We start from the raw sequence: 20,127 nt of genomic DNA, 5'->3' as shown, positions 1-20,127 counted from the left end.
TAATCTCACCAGAAAACACCAAAAAAACTATGAACTAATAAAAGAAGAGATATGCAACAAAGTGTAAAGCTGAGAAGTGAAACATCTGAAGTATCATGGATACACTCTGGATACAATTCGATCTCACCACAATTCATTAATGATTTTAAACCAAGCACTATGTCATGTGGTAACATTCTGGAATAGGGCAACTATTCCTGTAAAAATGTAGTGTGACACTCTATGGATGCAGAGATTGTGATTTAAAACATTGTGCGAACCAGGGGCATTAGGAACTGGTCTGAGATCTGGTGACGTTGGATGTACCTTGAGGGCATTCAAGATGGTTTTGGGAACACTGACTAAGGATGTGAAAAGAATCCTGAGAGCCAGTGACCTATTGAGTAATTTTCTCCAAAAAGAATGATAAAGTACCCCCTGGTCAAGGGACAGGTAAGTGGTGATGTTCTAACCTAAGTTTTCTCTTTGGAAAATTTACACAGTAGGCCTTATAAGATGTAGATTTACATTATTAAAAGAACAAGTGCACACTCTGTGATTCCTGTGCCACACTTTGACATCACACTCGGTAATTCCATTATTTAATTTCAACTGAGCATCTACAAAATAAAGTAAAAATAAAGAAAAATTCTGGACAAATTATTCCAAAAATTCGGCCAAGCTAGCTTTTGTACTGTCTGAAAAAGAGGTTCATTGAAATAATTCATTAAGAACTTCAGTATAACAAGATTAGCTTGACTGTAAAATTGCCTTTCCAATCTCTGCACGTCAGTGTTGATATTAGCCATTATAGTGAAGCTCTGTTTAACCTAGTCTGCTCCAGTACTCCCTGTGGACAACTCCGGGTAATTGCAGCTGTTTAGAATTTCCTGGCTCCAAACCAGTTATAAAATGATTGGCTTTTCGATTTATTGTACTCTGAATTTGTGTGCAAGATCTTATGTTACACACTTAATCAGGGAGATATTAATTTTAAAGACTTGACTATGAGCCAAGGCTTTTTTAATTAAACAAAGGAAGCTGCAATTCTGAAGTAAAACTTCAAAAATGCACAGCTATCCAGAAAGAGGCTGCTTCATATTTCAAGGACTTTTCAATGGAACTGAATCTCTTTGACTATATTCATTAAAATAAATTAAGTTTTGCAAGATTTATTCTCACCTGAAATCTATCGATATTTCCTTTGCAGCAGTGGGTTATGCTGATCACAGCTGACATGTTCATGACTTCTAATTTTGTTCGCCTCACCTCATAACGGTACTCCAGTAAAAAATGCTCTCCATGTGCATTAAAGTTCTTGTCCGATGTGTCAGTCAACAAGTCAACCTATGTGTAACATAGCTTTCATTATCTCCTCGGGGATCAATGTTCATGAACTATAATAGTTGATCAGATGCAAAAGCTGTGGCAATACCTTTGTATAAGGGGAAAGATAAACAGTGGAAATTCCTATTAGGGACATTGCATCTTTCTAATTTAGTTTTAGAGATATGACTTAATAATCGAATGTTTCCTTGCAAGTAATAGATTATATTCCAATAAAAGATATTAAACCAGTAAAGTGCCAAAAGATATCAGTTCATGAAAGCAGGGGATGACTTGAATAACAACAATATAAGAAGGCACTGATGAGTTCGGATTCACAATTGTAATCGGTATAGCACTACAGGTGTGGACGTTGTATTAGAGACAACAATTGCCACATTTAAGAGAATAAAGTTAGAGCTAATATTTAGTTGTATGTTGTCATGGAAACAACTTTTTTCTTTCAGTTGGGTTAAATCTATTTTTAGAATTAATCCTCTAGGCTTCACCAAAGGAAGAATTGATGCATCATGTGCTGAGAAAGAGTAATTGAGAGAAGGCAGCACCTGTCTTCAATCATTAGACATTGCTATCTGCTATCAGCTGATCAACACAGGGAAATGTGTGGGTGTATGCCAGCTAAGGCTCAGTGATACAACTTGCCATGGTCATTCATTGTATTGAAGGGGTTAGTTGCTGTTTCTGTCAAACTGCCCAATAACATAAGTCAAGAAAGGAAGGAAACATAATCAATGTAATTGGGTGAGTGAAGAAAGAAAGCCTTTGTCAGATCACCAGGAAACTCAATGCATAAATTGGTTCCACAACATTGCTGACCAGTGTTGGATACCAAGCAGTGTGATCCTTATCAGAGCTTAGCCGCATTATCTTCATCTGACAGAAAATGAATTAGGTGCAACTATTTTGCTGTCAGCATATGTGCTTGGGCTTATCCCATTTGAACTGGAGGAGATACAGGTGCTCAGTTCCAATCTCTAAATTTTAATGATCTGCAGAAGCCTGATTCTAATTGATTCCCAGTTGGCTGACCAGCGGTTCAGTAGAATGGCTCACAATGCACCAGCTCAACACCGATTGAATTATCTACCCCATTAGGTTGATCAAGCCATCTTATTGCCTGAAACAAGGGATCGACCATTTTATTTGCAGTAGTAACAAAATAATCAGGGCCCAAGTAGTGAGTGGACCAAGTGTAAATGCGGAGGGAAAGACTAAAGGACCCACAAACAGGCACAAAAATAATACTGTATAAGAGATAATGGGAACTGCAGATGCTGGAGAATCCAAGATAATAAAGTGTGAAGCTGGATGAACACAGCAGGCCCAGCAGCATCTCAGGAGCACAAAAGCTGACGTTTCGGACCTAGACCCTTCATCTGAGAGGGGGATGGGGAGAGGGAACTGGAATAAATAGGGAGAGAGGGGGAGGCGGACCGAAGATGGAGAGTAAAGAAGATAGGTGGAGAGTAAAGAAGATAGGTAGAGAGGAGAGTATAGGTGGGGAGGTAGGGAGGGGAATGGTCAGTCCAGGGAAGACAGACAGGTGAAGGAAGCGGGATGAGGTGGTAGGTGGGAAATGGAGGTGCGGCTTGAGGTGGGAGGAAGGGATGGATGAGAGGAAGAACGGGTTAGGGAAGCGGAGACAGGCTGGGCTGGTTAGACATTGCTATCTGAGACAAAACAAGCCCAGCTCGACCCCTCCCACCACTGCATCCCAAAACCAGCCCAGCCTGTCTCCGCTTCCCTAACGTGTTCTTCCTCTCACCCATCCCTTCCTCCCACCTCAAGCCGCACCTCCATTTCCCACCTAGTAACCTCATCCCGCCCCCTTGACCTGTCCGTCTTCCCTGGACTGATCTATCCCCGCCCTACCTCCTCACCTATACTCTCCTTTCTATCTATCTTCTTTTCTCTCCATCTTCGGTCCGCCTCCCCCTCTCTCCCTATTTATTCCAGTTCCCTCTCCCAATCCCCCTCTCTGATGAAGGGTCTAGGCCCGAAACGTCAGCTTTTGTGTTCCTCAGATGCTGCTGGGCCTGCTGTGTTCATCCAGCTCCACACTTTGTTATCACAAAAATAATACTGCTCCATATAAAAACCTGACATGGTCAACATTAGTTTTATGACGATCCTGAGCTTGGGGGATCAGCCAAGAAAGATTAATTACAGACTGGTGAACTTCACCTAATCAGAGATCAGATTTTGTGTCAATCAGGAAGCAGGTCTTTTTGAAATAACAGCAATGCTGCATGCGCTCAGCAGTTCTGGCAGCATCTGGGATGGAGAAGCAAGAGTTAACGGTTTGAATGCAGTATTCCTCTTCATTGGAATGGAACTCCTTTCAGAGATCAAAAGTAAACTTAAGAAAAAGTTCATTGAAAGAATTCAAAAAATCCATCATAATGGAGGACAAGGTTGATGGTCTGAAGTTGTTGAACTCAGAGTTTAGTCAGGAATACTATGTATGAAGTGCCTAAAATGCCTTTTGAACCTGCTATTCTCTGGCATCTTTAAAGAATTGCGATTGACCTGTTATCAAAAAGATAAGAAGTGTTGCATATCAGTGAGGACGCAGATTCTTCAATAACTGCTGTTAAAAGAAATTTGGAGAGGCATGAATCTCTAGGACATCCTCAGCAGCTACAAAATTAAAAGGCAATAATTCACAGGATGTGGATATTGATGGCAAGTGTTAATTATACGTCAATCGTGTGCAGGTATGAATTGAAATTTTACTTGAGCATACATTAAAAAAGACACTAATTGAAACTGTTATGTGGTTGAATTAGGTTTACCTCAGCAAAGTGTTTCACCTGAAACAGCACTGCTTATGTTATCTCTTGTAACATAAGCTGGCTGTGGAAAGTGTGGTATCAATAAATCTGACAGTCATTTATGAGAACTATTAGATACAAACATTACGTTCTTCAACAAGATAATTATGCGAGCTAGTATGAAATTATTAGTTTACAAGACAGGAGCCTGCTTCCAGTAGAGTGTCATGCTTCAAGTGATCTGCGGTAAGATGGAATGTATTATAACTAACAAGTGCATTGTCACATGCTATGATAGTGACGATATCATGAGCATATCTAATACAGGCACACTGACCAGGTGGCATAACATAAAACCTACCATTTTGCAAAGATAAAAACTGATCCAAATAGATCCAAATATTTTATTATTCATTCATGGGATCTTAGCATTGTTTATCCTTTGTCAAGGAAGGAAAATGCAGTGGTGCAATGTGAAAATCGTATTGTGCTGTTTAATATTCGATCATTGATTTGATAGTAATTCTGTTAGACTGTGTGAATATAGACAGTGGGTTGACAATGTGATATTGGTCACTCCCTATTTAGTACCTGTCTTGAAATGGTCTGCCAGTGAAATGTGGTTCATTTTTAGAGATTACCTGATCAGGGAGTCAGAATAAACTGAAGCTAGCACACTCACCTTATCAATAACAATCTTGCTTATTGTGTTGCTAAGTTGTGGCATACTGGGGGCTTTAGAGATGTAACCAGTCACAAGGAATAAACACAGTGAGTAAGCCTGTTGGAACTTTAATTCAAGAGGTATGTGGAATTTGAAATATTGAGGTGTTTCTGTTTTTTTGCATTCATCCATTTGGCATGTCTCACATCCATTCACGTGTCATTAAATATCCTGGTCCATCCTTGGTCATTCACTTACTAGCTCTCTTCTATATTTAGTACTCATGTGTACTTGGTGTAACGTGGATATGATCTCTTGGAATAGTGATTTCAGTACAGGGGCTTATTTGCCCTTGAAAATGACTGGTCATCGTTTACCAATTTTATCAATGACCAAAATAAACAAATCTTCTTGGATGTTGCTTTACAATCCATCCATGGATAACGACCGCTTGCAACTTATGGACTTGTTCTTCTTTCGTTGTTGCAGATTACAATTGTTCACAACGACTTTGGTCAAAGGATAACTGATCAACCTTAGGAATGCCTTCAATTGCATAGCCTAGAGAATCAACATGTAGATCAAGTGAAATGTGGACTGGGTAATCTGCTAATCTGGCAAATATAATCCTTCTAGCTTTATTTCACATTTCAGAGCTATTGTTGCACCTTGATAAGTAGTCACTGCAGTGTGTGGCAATGCACTTGTTAGTGGATTGTGACATATCATTTCTAATGGGTTTGTTTCTTACCAAATAAATGTGTGTGAAATGGCATGATGCCCAACACAAGAACTAATGCTCCACTCTATATTGGAATTGTTTGTTTGCAGAGATGACAAGGTTTTTGAACCAAAAGCAATGTGTTTTTCATCTCCACAAAGACATGCCCCTAGACCTTTTTACAACACACCTACTTCCAGAGCCAAGAATTTCCTGTTGTGGTAAAATTGCAGCAGGCATGATATTATGGACAGAGCTTGTTTGAGACAAACAAAGATGATTGTCTTGACACACATAAGGGATGATCTCTTGAGCAAACCCTTCAGCAGAGACACTTTGTGAATGAAACAGCACATGGCAAGAGGATATTTAGAAAAATCTTCAATCTAATTTGGATGGGGACAAACTCCACAGGTGGAGTAAATGGACCCAAATAAGTTTGGCTGACATTGACCTAGTACTTCATGCTGCCAATTACCAATCCACGTCATTGAGCCGCTACCATCAGTAGCTAAAGGTTATTGCCACGCTGTGCCTTTGTCTTTTCCATGTCCATCATCAATTATACAAACACAGCCAGGTACATTCACAATCCTACTTCATGCTGCTGGAAGAGGTCTTGGCTTACTGATGGTCCTGAAGATAACTATCAGAAACAGCACAGTCTAAATCAAGTCTGAAATGTCATGAACTTTTGGGACTCTTCTGCTAAACTAAACATCTAATTTGGAAAAAAATATATTTGCTTGTAATTTAGGAATTAGTTCTTCCAGTGTTGGCACTTTGTGTGGGCATGTTTCTTTCTGTTTTGATGTTTAAATGTTGAGGCCTTGTGGATCTCAGCATATTCTTATGCTGCCAGCTTTCTTTAAAGTGCATGTGATTATCAATGGATTCCTTGGATTATCAATAAATGGGGTTACATCATGCTTAACATGCAATTCTACATCACCCTTTAAAATTGCCAATCACGTTGAATTCATCTGGGAACCGGCAATTATAATTGACTAATTGTACTGCATCATGTGTGATATGTTTTGCTACAATGGATGTATTTTGAATCTTGTGAATTGTTACAAGACCTAGATTTGCACACATTGACAGTCCTGCCACTTCTGGAGCATTGGTACCTACCAGGTAGAAAATTTTGAGAAACCAAAATGAGTTTGTGTATTGGCACTGCAGTCTGATGCTGCTTAAGTACAGACCTGGTAATTTGTTATACACAGCAAGACAGTCTCTCATGGAGACAGTGCCATGGAGTATCACTTTGAGCTGCTAAGCTGCCAGGATACATAGTGATTAGCACCATCTCCTTTGTTAATTATAGTTTTGTGCGTTTTGTCCTGCTATTTTTCAGACATATGCTATTGTGAAGGTGGTGTGTCTATCTTATACTGTTGATATGGAGTGTGAGGTTAACAATATCAAAATTGTGGACATTTTCTGAAATGTACCTTTCACTCGATGGACTTTGAATGTTTCAGAGACAGTAGGAACTGCAGATGCTGGAGAATCTGAGATAACAAGATGTAGAGCTGGATGAACACAGCAGGCCAAACAGCATCATAGCAGCAGGAGAGCTGACATTTCGGGGTAGGGTCTCGGCCCGAAACATCAAGCTCTCCTGCTCCTCTGATGCTGCTTGGCCTGCTGTGTTCATCCAGCTCCACACCTTGTTATCTCAAGACTTCGAATGTTATTGAGTTTGCATTTGTTCATTTTCTTAACACTTTGTTTGCTGCCAGTGTTGTGCTGTCTTGTTGGTGACCTGTTCTAGGGTCTTATTTAGTCTTGGAACCAGATTTCCTGCCCAATGTCCTTTGGTGCCATACGCTTTAGAGATATCACAAAGCTGGGCACCTTTTGAGCAAGTGCGACAAACTACATCAGTTACAGATTTCCCTGGTTTGGTGCACTTTGCTGACCAGAGCCATGGTATTGACTGTACCTAGAGCACGTAATTGTTGTTGGCCTGCCATTTTGGCTTCGCATTTGTGTCTATCCTTAAGTAATACATCAACTGTGCAGCCTTTTCTTGCACTTGACAAATAGATCCTTCCTAAAGGCTTTTAATTGGTGTACAGGCAGCCTTGATAACATTCCTGACAATTCTTTGTTTGAAAAGTAACACAAAAGCGGATTGTATAGGATGGGCTGAAGAACTAAGAGATGATGATGATGATGATATTTGGGAAGCACACGAAAATAGATTGTACAAATTGGGAAAACAGACTTGGAAAGCTTAGGATGATACTTGGCAAGCGGCATGATGTTGAATGTGTCCTGTGAACATTCCTTTATGGGCTAAAGACTACACCTGCAGCTTGGTTTCTTTTCCTGTACCTGTGTTTTCTGTGCCGGTCAGCAGTTTTTGTCCATTGTATCTGCTGTTTTCTGTGCCCTGCTGTTTGTTACACTGTATGAGAGAGAGTTTTGATCCAAGTCGCCAGACTTTACCTTGGACCAGAATTGTGAACGGTGCCAGGAACGAACTTAAGCGCCCAGACCAGCCACCGATCGAGGGGTCCCCGAAGGGCAAAAGGGCGTGAGACTTGTTGCTTTTTTCTCTTTTCCATTTATTATTACCACTATCATCATTATTATTACTTAATAAAAATTCATACTTAAGTAAATTGCTATTGTTGAGACTTCCCTCAATGATTTTAACCAAATCCAAAAGAACGCTGTGACCCAAGACAACAACTAAGATGTTCAGGACTGGATCAGCATTTTTTTTTAGGGAAGTGTATTGAGTCATATGGAATCAGGACTAGAGTTAAGTGCCATACTGGCCAAGACTTAGTTGTAAAGTGGAATAGGAGCAAGGATGAATGGCCTCCTTCTTTTCCTTTGTTGCCATAGCTTAAGAATTGATGTTCAACTCTAATTGTCATTTTGGTTCATTGTTACACTGCATGATCATGAAGAGCTGCATATTGGTCTTTAAAAGGATTGACTCAGCACATGGTTTAAATATAGCAAGATGAACATTGCTGTGTTTTTAAAGCCACTCTCACTAATTATTTGATCTATATGCCTTTATAAGGTGATCAGTCACGAGTAGAAATGTTTGAGTCTACAGATTTATGGAAGAGAGATAAAACTTAGACATTGTATCTGAATCTGTCACTGTCACATTACTAATTTGGTTCTGCGGTTAACAATCAATCAAGTACTAATACACAGTTAAGTTAATTGAATTTAATTTCATTACAGGAGCACTGTTGCTAGCCTGTTGATGCTATATTGTTTTACAAGGGGATTAGATGACCAGACTGGAATTTTTCAGACTTCTCTCCATGCCTCTCCCATCTGTAATCTGACCCATTTAAAATGCCTCCCCCCCTCCCAATCCATTGTCATTCAGTTAATAATCCACCTTTCTATTTTTGCTACCAAAGTGAATAACCATAACATTATCCACATTTTACTTTATCTGCCATGCATTTGTGCACTCATTCAACTCGTCCAAATCACACTGTAACATCTATGTATCCTCCTCTCAAATCACCGTCCCATCGAGTTTTATGTCATCTATAAGGAGAAATTGCATTTAGTTCTGTCATTAAATCATTAAAATGTATTGTAAATAGCTGGGGTCCAAGCATTATTCCCTGTGGTACTCCACCAGTCACTGCTTGCCATTGTGTTTCCTATCTGCCAACCAGCTCTTTATCTATATCAATTCACCACCCAAATTGCATGTTTTTCATTTTACGTGCTAATTTCTTATGTATCTTTATCACAAGCCTTCTGAAATTCTGAATAAACCACATCCACTAGCATCCCCTTTTCATCTTTCCTAGTTACATTCTTGCAAAATTCCAGTAGATTCGTCAAGCATGATATTCATAAAGCCAAGCTGACTCTATCTAGTCCTGTTACTTTTTTCCAAATGCCCTGTTAAATCTTTTATAATGAACTCTAGCATTGTTCCCACGAACAATCTCAGGCTAATCAGTCGATAATTCTATCTTTTCTCTCTACTTACTTTTTAAAATAGTGAGAATACGTTAGCTACTATTAGAACACTTGCTGATTTTTCTGTATTTTTATTTTATTAGTTTCTTAATTTCCATTTGGAGCTGTGATCTGGGAACTATGAGCTAAAGATAACTTTCGGACTGTGGATAACAGCTTGTGTTAAAATTAAAACAGAATAAACAAGCTTTTGTATATTCATAAGGACAGGCCTGGAAGTTAATTTCAGGTTGGTTCCTAGTCAAAAGGTTCTGCAGAAGCTTCATGAACAGGGAAGAGTATCATGTTTAAACAGACAACAGAAGCTGGCTGTTAACAAGGTAATTACCTGGGAATGGGTTCCAACAAGTTTAGAAAAGACCTCGTGCTCAAGCAGATGGCAGCTGTTGAAAAGTACTTAGAACCTCATGGAGGAGGCAGTGAGTTTGTCAGGGAGTGGTCAGAGTTTGTATTGGATTTTGGACTGTTTCCTATGAGAAAAGGAACCTGGCTGTTAATGCTACAGCATGAAGATTTAAAGCTCCCTTTCTTACATCCCTTCTTGGCTCTTGGAAGCTCAGAATAGAAGCTGAAGTTATAATTATTACTGCCTTTATCTGAGTGAACTATAAAAGGTGACCTTGATTGAAATCTTCAGAAAAATCAATGAAGAAATCATCATCTGTGCCTATGGAACAAAGAATCACGAAAGCCACTTTAAGTAAGGTGGTCAGCTTCTCTTTTAAATTTAACTTTTATCCCTAAAGTGTGTTTGTCTGTCTGTCTTTCTTTTGTATGAATGCGGCTAAAAATAGAGGCCTTTGGGTTTAAAGCACAGATCAATTAGATCACCTTGGTGTTCAATTTTGCCCTGCTAAATTTATTATATTCTTAAAAAACTGGTTAGGTCTTTTGTTTAAGATACAAACCAGTGTCTGGAATTGATTATTCGCAGAGTCTGGGATTGGTTATTTAAAGTCTTCTTAGGAACCACTGGGGTCAATCTTAAGGGCCTTTGAATGTTATAATTTTACTAGAATGTGAATAAAGGAGTAGAAAGGCTGATTTGGTTAGGCTGACTGTTTCCTTGTTGTAACAATAACCTCCAATCCACAGGAGCTGTTCCAGACTCTCCAGAGTCTTTGAAGGTGACCGCGCAATGCATCACTATTTTTAGGGCCACTGCCTTAATCTATATGCCAGAGTAATTATTGACTTGGTGATTTTTGTCGTTTTAATCCCATTAATTTCTCTAATACCATTTCCCTCCTAATAATGATTTCCTTCAGCTCCTCTGTCTTCCTTGACTATGTGATCCCCCACATTTTTGGGATATTAGTGCGCCGCTTTATGAAGACAGAATGAAAGTATACATTTATTTGTTCTGCCATCTCTTTGTTCCCATTATATCTTCCCCTGTTTCTGGTTATAAGGGTCTGACATTTGCCTACATTAATCTTTTTCTCATTTTCTCTTCTCACATGTCACAATCTCAAGACCTCTCAAAGTGCTTTGTATCCAACAAAATACGTGCGAAGTACAAGTTTATGATGTAAGTGACTTGGCACCCAATTCACATACATTTGGTATCAGAGATGGCAATGGGGTAAATGACTAGTTAATCTTTTAAGTAATGTTGGTTGAAGGATGAATGTAGGCCTGGATAATTGAGACAATCTTGCTGGTCTGCTTTGAAATTTTGCCCTCTTTTAACAACAACATAGATTTCATCAAATTGCCACATCTCTTCATTCTGAAGAACTGTTATATCGGACTCAGGAAGATTAACTCTGTTTTTCTCTCTCCACAGATACTGAAAGACCTGCTGAGTTTCTCCAGCATTCTCTGTATTTGTTTCAGACTTCCTGTATCTGTAGTATTTTGCTTCAACCAGGAATCTGCTTGGATGAAGCACAATCTCTGAAAATGTTCCAGCTACTTCAAAGTGGGCCAACTCCTTTGATTAAATGCAAACCATTTAAGTTTTATGAGGAATATGGTCGGTCTTCAATTAATATAATGAGTTTGCCCTGACTCATTTGAAATTTAGACACACAAATCACTTGGGCGCAGAGTTCATTAGCTCTAATGCTTTCTCAAGGCAAAAACATTACTTGATGAAGTAAAGCTTTTCCTAGATCTGACTGCTCAATTTTGGTTTATCCTGGACAAGCAAAATTAAGTTTCTAATTCTAAAAGACACAAGCTGAGCATGTGCCCGGATTGGTCATATACTCTTAGTATCTCTGTCTTGCTATATCCTATGTCAAACAGTGAATCTTCTGTCATTTCAACACTAATCTTAGCTTGTCATGGCTTCTCTTCTTCAAGTTTCCTACCCTCCATCTAAACTTGACCACCAATACTCATATCAACCATACTGCTGCCTTACATGGCCTCATTATTCCCAGCTTGTCAATTACAGAGAAGGCCATCCCCGATCACTCCCCTTGTATAATTCTGGTTCCAACTGACTTCTTTCTATGTGCTGCCCCTTAAGGAGGTTAAGTGGCTCTGTGTCAAATTTTGCTTGTTAACGCTCTTGTGCAACTCGAGTCATTTTGTTGATATTAAAACTACCAGATAACACAATTATTCTTGCTCTGTACTCCTGCTCATAATTTGTTTATATGCCTGATCTCGGTGTATGATCTTTGCCAATACCTGATCTACTTATTTCCATTGATGCAACTCACAATTTCCCGTTAATTGTCATCGTTATTCTTGACTATCCGCACTGTCTTGGCTGACCGACTATTCCAGGGTTGCAGACTGTCTTCTAAATCTTTACTCAAGTGATCGGTCTTTCAGGGTTAAGGTTTGGACAGAAATTGTTGGAGAAAACTCAGCAGCAGTGGTAGCATCCATGGAGTGAAAGCAAAGCAAACGTTTCGGTCAGTGACCATTCATCAGATCTTTCAGAGAAAATTTGGTCACACCTAGAGATACTGCCCCACCCAATTCTACAAGCTCAATGTTAGCATGACCCCACTTGAAGCATACCTCTCCCTGAGAAATAAAAGGATTTTTTTAATTTTGAAAACTCATTTACCATTTATTCCATTTCTTGAATCAAAATTTCACTATCAGCCATAATGGGATTTGAACCCATCTCACAAACTTTAAATTGGGATTAATCCAGTGACATTAATACTATGCCAGCTAAATTTCCCAAAAATGGATTATGCTATATTTTTGATGTGCCTCCACTTCAGTCGAAAGGGAGTAATGGCTGGGTGGAGGTGCTGCTCTTCAGGAGGGATGTTATGAGACCTTCCCCATATTTAGATGGACCTATGACACAGCTTTGAAGGAGCTTAGGGGTGGCACAGTGGCTCAGTGGTTAACACTGCTTCCTCACAGTGCCAGGGACCTGGGTTCGATTCCAGCCTTAAGCGACTGTCTGTGTTGTGTTTGCATGTTCTCCCTGTGCCTGCATAGGTTTCCATCAGGTGCTCCAGTTTGCTTCCACAATCCAAAAATGTGCAAGTTAGATGATTGGCTGTGCTAAATCACCCATAGTATACAGGGATGTGTAGGTTAGGTACATTAGCCATGGGAAATGCAGGGGGATGGGACTGGGTGGGATGCTCTTTGGAGGGTTGGCGTGGACTTGCCAGGCTGAATGGCCTGTTTCTGCACTGCGGGGATTCTAAAAGAACAGGGGTTTCAACTGAGTCCTTGACAACTGCCATCCCTTGACATCTACTCAGCAAATCACATGGCTTCTTGCTTAGCAGATTGTGAGGCAGTAGCTGGAGGTTACTGTTTTCTATGGATTGCTGATGATGTTGTAATTTCCTTTGACACTGTCTTCTCCCATGCAGCAGGTCCTTGAGGAATCTGCCAACCGCAATGTGTTTGATGTCACTAGGGACTTTTGTGGTCTAAAGATTGGGTAAGTTTCCAAGGTCATGTGTGATAAATACCAAGAACAGAATCTTCCACTTCTGTGAGCAGCTTGAGCAATGGCAAGAGAAGTGGGAAAAATAGGGTGAAAATGAAAAACATCTCATTCTCAACATTAGAAAATTTTCCAATTTTCCCCTTGAGGTTTAAGTGGTGAATTTTGAATCTCACTAATGAGTGGTGACTGTCTTGTTTGCATCTCCTAATTGGCTAAACTCCCCTCATTTCTATGCAGCTCCCAATTCCCATCTCCTTCTCTATGAAACTAACCAGCAACAATGAAAATCAGAGCAGATCCTCGATGGTGATGGCTTACAGGACTTTCTTTCTGCATGCCTTCAAATAAGTTTATCTTTACGCAATGTCCCTGCAAGCTCCTCTTGGGCAATGTCCTCTTCTACACTTCAACCATATGAGCTAGTATCAGGATGATTACAGTGGAAGGAGGTAATAGAAAAGAGACGGGTAGGATTTCATAGTGGTTAAGAAGTCATGAGGGGGTTTCCACAAGTGGCAATCACCCTGGCCTCAATATGGAGACTGTATGGGTAAAGAGGTTATAGAGTCACAGAGATGTACAAGGTGGAAACAGACCCTTCAGTCCAACTCATCCCTGTGGAAGAGTTATTCTAACTTAATCTAGTCACATTTGCTAAGATTTGGCCCATATCCCTTCCAGGATGGGCTGGACCCATCCAGGTGCTTTTTAGATGTTGTCATTGTACCAGCCTCCACTACTTGCTCTGGTCACTCATTCCATAAACACACCACCCTCCGTGTGAAAATGTTGTCCCTTAGGTCCCTTTTAAATCTTTCCCCTCTCACCTTAAACTTAAGCCTTCTAGATTTGGACTCCCCTATCCTGGGGAAAAGACCTTGACTATTCACCCTAACTATGCCACTCATGATTTTATAAACCTCTATAAAGCTCACACCTCAGCCTCCAACGCTTCAGGTAGGGGGAGGCAAAGGTCTACTGGTATTATTGCTGGGCTGTTAATCCAGAGACCCAGATAATGTTCTGGGTACCTAGGTTTGAATCCTACCATGGCAGATGGTGGAATTTGAATTCAATAAATGTCTGGAATTAGGATCTAATGATGACCATGAATCCATTGCCAATTGTAAGGAAAAATCTCTCTGTTTCACTAATGCTCTTTAGGGGAGAAAACTACAATCCTTACCTGGTCTGGTCTACATGGGACTCCAGACCCACAGCTATGTGCTTAATTCTTAAATGCCTTCTGGGCAGTTAGGGATAGGCAATAAATGCTGCCCAGCCAGTGATGTCCTCATCCCGTGAATGAATAAAGGGGGGAAAAAAAATAGCCTCAGCTTCTCCTCATAGCTCAAGCCCTCCAACCCCAGGCACATCCTTATAAATCTTTTCTGAACCTTTTCAAAGTTTCACAACATCTTTTCTACAGCAGGGAGACCAGAATTGAATGCTATATTGCAAAAGTGGCCTAACCATTGTCCCGTATAGCTGCAACATGACTTCCCAGGCTATGTCCATTCGCAGAGCTGTGGACTTATGGGCAAATTGAAGAAAAGAATGTTTATACAAAAAAGGTTGAATGTAAACCGGGGAGGATAACAGGTTATTTTGGACACAGGGAAATGCAAAAGGGAATTTGAAGGTTGTTTTTAATATTGCCCACAGATTATCACCTCACCCCCTTGACAGCCGACACATTGTGATTGGTATGTCCCTTTAGGGCTTCCTGCTCATGAGAAGACAGTGTTGAAGGAGACAGAAGTTACAACCTCAGGGAGCCCAGGGAAAACAGCTGTCACACAAACTCCAGAGGGAGCAGCAGAAGGTAAGATCCCCTAAGGATCTGGGAGGAGAATGATGAGAGTCCACATCTACAGAACTCGATGTTTGCTACTTGTCACTAAAACACAATGCCATACAGATGAAGAAAGTCCTGAACCATCACCACCAATTCGTGCCATCCAATGGTGCCATCTAAGGGTGGCCATACCATCCCAGTGGAGTAAAGATTACAGCGGTGCTGAATTTCTATGCCAATGGCTTGTTCAGCAGAGGGAGTGGGGATCTGTGTATTAGCTCCTAGTCCTTGATCCAATAATGCATCCTGAATGAAATTGATGCCATTTTCCTTCGATGATACCAGTTTCAATCTTTCCCCCAAGGCAAGGAGAGTCAAGCAGCTTCAGGCAGTAGGATTCTCCAACATCAGTAGGATTCTCTATCATCACTGGCTTCTACTAGTGCACAGCTCTATAGACTGCACCCACATCACTTCAAGAGCACCATATCACCACATCTCTGATTAACAGTTTTGGTGGCCTGGACCACATATCCTAGAGCTGCCATCAGACTTGACCATTATAGAACATGTGCGTTTCTGCCTCCTTCCAAAGTTCTCAAGCCATACAGGGATAGCTGCTGGGATATCAGGGTTCCATCTCAAAATGCAGCTAAGACACCTTTACAAACTCAGACTGGTGCAGATTGAAAATACAATGTCATCCTCACTTCCAACAGACCACAACCTTTCTCAAGATAAGGTTTTGATTGCTGGACTGCTGTAGTGAGATCTTGCACTATAGTCCAGAAAACGTGTGCCACATCATTGTGCTGCATTATTCATAAGTGAAATTGACAAAGCAGAGATGTGCTGGATGCAGAGAGAATGAGAGATCAACAGCAATCCTCTGTGGATGAAGACGAAGATCAGGACATTAACCAGGAAGACCTACCAAAAGACCAAGTTAAATCAACAGACCATCACCTGTGAGCGAGCTAGGTTTGGATATTCTTTCATTGTTAACTTTCTGTTGATTATATGGAAAGTAGCCCCAGTAACTCCAAAATTCACGTGGTCATGTTTTTATTCTGATTAGATTAGATTAGATTAGATTAGATTCCCTACAGTGTGGAAACAGGCCCTTCGGCCCAACAAGTCCACACCGCCCCTTGAAGCATCCCACCCAGGCCCATTCCCCTCTCACCCACACACCCCTGAACACTACAGGCAATTTAGCATGGCCAATCCACCTAACCCGCACATCTTTGGACTGTGGGAGGAAACCGGAGCACCTGGAGGAAACCCACACAGACACGGGGAGAATGTGCAAACTACACACAGACAGTTGCCCAAGGTGGGAATTGAACCCAGGTCCCTGGTGCTGTGAGGCTACAGTGCTAACCACTGAGCCACCGTGCCGGCCAATGATGCCAACATTGACAAGGGAGCCTCTGAAATTTCCATCTTCTTCCTCAGCTGAGGATTCTCTAGTACAGTTGTTTATCTTCAGCTGGTTCTGACCCATTTTCCCCATGTTACCCCCTTCATCCCCTCTCTTCCCTCTTCCAAAAATGATAGGGCCCCCCTTGTCCTTACCTACAATCCCACCCACAGCTATATCTAGCGGATCATTAGCTGCCATTTCTGCCACATCCAGCGAGATACCACTGTCCGGCTCACATTCCCTTCCTCTCCCTTGTCAGCATTATGCTGGGACTGTTCTCTCCAGGACACCCTGGTCCACTCTTCCTTCATTCCCAACACACTCCCACAGATCCACAACACTTTCTGCTGCAACTGCAGAAGGTGTAACACCTGTCCATTTACTTTCCCCCTCCTCCATACTCAAGGGCCCAAACACACCTTACAGGTGAAGCAGTGCTTTATTTGCACTTCACATAATCTAGCCTACTGCATTCACTGGTCACAATGTGGTCTCCTCTACACTGGGGAAACAAAGTGTAGACTGGGTGACCACTTGATAGACCTTGTGTTCTGTTCGCAAAAAAGATACTGAACTTCCAGTTGTCTGCCACTTCAATACACCAACCTGTTCACTGGCTACCATCTCTGTTTGAGGCTTGCTGCTATACTCCAGCAAACCATAGCACAAGCTGGAAGAACATGTTCCACTCAAGAACTGTGCAGCCTTCTTGACACGATATCGAGTTCAATAATGATGTAGGGATGCTGCTGCTGGACTGGGGTGAACAAAGTCAGAGTGGTTTATTTGAAATCATAACCTTTTGGACCGCTGCTCATTCACCAGGTGAAGTCTCCAGATCACTTCACCTGATGAAGCAGCAGCACTCAGAGGGCTTTTGAGTTCAATAACTTTAGGATTTGAACTCTCCTATGTCCTTACCCCAATTCTCATAAACCAGGCCTTGTTCTCACAAAACCCACTGTTAGCCATTAACAGCCCCATTTAATTGCTATTCACCCTCCTAGCCAGATTGTCTGTCCAACTGCTCTTTTCTCTCTGTGGGCTCTATCCTCACTTAACATTTACTCCTCTCTTCCTTCCCCTACCCTGTCTTCTGCCTATAAACTGACATTTTCCTAGATACCATCAGTTCCAAGGAAGACTCACACGACCTGACAAGTTAAGTTTGATTTCTCTCCACAGATGCTGCCAGACTTGCTGAGCCTCTCCAGCAATTTCTATTTTTGTCCAATGGTATGAGGTGCACATAGCCAGTGCCCCTGGAATATGATCTAAAATATTGGTGGCACATGTCTAACATAGAGATCCTTTGGAGCAAGTGATAGGGTGAAGTGTCCAAGTACCTACTCTTCCATGTTGAGCTTCTTGACATCCAGCCTGTTTGTAGTGTTTGATAAGGTAGAAACTTGAATATCAATGAGATGAGTATTGGAATTAATAAGGCATTTGAAAGTTGATTTGGATTCCTTGGCTAGTTGCTAGTATTTGGGCCTCCATCCTTCAATCCAGTTTAGTGACTGCCCCTGACAAGCCTGCCTGCCATTCCTTTACCTTCCTGTGCACTTTCACAAAGTCATTAATGGCCAAGACCTTGGGATCATCTTCTGTCCACAGTCCTCTTGGTGACTGGGGCGACTTCTTCCTCAACCAGCAGTGGAGATGCGTCAATGATGTCCCACCAGATTGTGTTCTCAGGTCTAATCTAGACAAAGAAACCAACTGAGGTGACAGTCTGAAAATGCTGGAAATCACAATGGGTCAGGCAGCATCCATGCAGAGAAAGCAACTAATGTTTTGAGTCTAGATGACTCTTCAGACCCTGAGGTGGTGGAGGGTGAGTGACTTCCTTCATAGAGTGGAGTTGGAGCTGAGGCCTACCGGTGTTAGCCTCTACATGATTGATGTTTAGTGGAGGTCACTAATGCCTGCATAAAAGAGGGAATTTCTTCTGTCAAGAGGATAAAATCTTACGTGGGTTAAGAATAAGTTAGCATTAGCATCAATGGTGATGGGGAAGCAATGCAGCACAGCATAAGAAAGCTTACTAAATTGGTTGCTCAGAGTTCTGTGCCCCAAATGCACGGCCATACTCTTCTCAACCATGTCTAATGAATGAGGAGCATTATGGCCCCTCACAGTGAGCCTATTAGCAGCAAACATGGGACAGCAAGTGTTGGCAGAGTATCTCCTTTCTGAGTCTTCTGTTTCTGATGGGCTGGAAAGAACCTGCTGGTTCCCTAGAAAGACCGACCAGTAAAACTGGCAAATGAGACATACTGGTTTGACTCATCTTGCATTTTTCGAAGCAGGGGTCCTGGATGACCAGTATGTTCACTTCTAATTATAAATGTGCTTCTCTCTCTGGGGTGGGTCATCTTTTGGACAAGCCTTTTGTAAGGCAATTAAATGCATTTTTTTAAGTAAGGAGAAAAACTGAAACACTGTTTTAAATGCAAGTGACTAATATATGACTGTTTAGAGTTAAACAAGTTTTCAGGAAATGTTCTGACTGACCTTAATGGACCACTGTTCTGATGGAATGATGAGATAAGTTATTGTTTTGTGCAATTTTGAAGCAAACAAGGGGCCTGTAAAAATCAGCTGGAGAATGTGTGACACAGTTAGTCCCTGAAAAACCATCCAGGGCTTTGTGGTGAATCATCAACAGCTGTACAGAGATTATGATGAATCAGGGTGGAGCTTTGGGTATAGGAATCCCATGAAAAAAAGGCAAAGGAATTAAAATGGCTGTAAGAAAATTAAGCAAACTGTCTCCCCCTCTCCTCTAGCGATTGAGGCCTTGTTGGTCTGTGGCTCCATGAACACCAAACCACTTCAGTACCATGCCCAAGTAGCTAGTCATGGCTTCAGAAATGTCTTGACAGGCTATTTAACAACTGAGGCATCACAGCTATTTTCTCTCCTCTCTGAGATCAGTGAGCAATTCGCCGGCCAGGAACTGAATCTTGAATTTCTGATCTTGAACATAAAAAAAAAAGAGAGATTTTCGTGTAGCTTTATGTCTTCTACTTATCAGGACAGATATAAGAATGCCAAACTCACAAATGATCACATTTGTACAAATTTTGGACAAAGAAAAGGGAGCTTGTTGATTGGCAAATCAACTGAGTGGCTGAGGCACAGCCATGGTGAGAAGAAGTGTAAACGAGTCACATTATAGGCTTGATGGATGAGCGTTGCAGACTGGTACATTCCAAGGTCTGGACTACTTGCTGACGGACACACTAAAACTTGGGGCACCTGTTGCCAAGGCACAGTGAGGAAAGACTACTGTCTGAGGGCTTCCTGCTAAAGTAAATAGAGGCCCTTTACAGTCATTGGATGCTCATGGTGCCTCCAAATACATGTAAATATTGGTATTATATGTGTAAGGGTAGTCTTTGGTCTTTTGGATAGAGTCAACGTTTTGTTAATTTACCTGATATGCAACTGCATAGAACTGAACTGCCTTTGTGGCAATATATCTACAAAGAGATTTTTTTTGTCTATAAAAAGTGGGTTTTTTAAATAAAAATCATTTTAAA

This window comes from Stegostoma tigrinum, chromosome 21 (genome assembly GCF_030684315.1).
Source record: "Stegostoma tigrinum isolate sSteTig4 chromosome 21, sSteTig4.hap1, whole genome shotgun sequence".
NCBI lineage: Eukaryota > Metazoa > Chordata > Chondrichthyes > Orectolobiformes > Stegostomatidae > Stegostoma > Stegostoma tigrinum.
Note: the sequence above shows the minus strand (reverse complement) of the source record.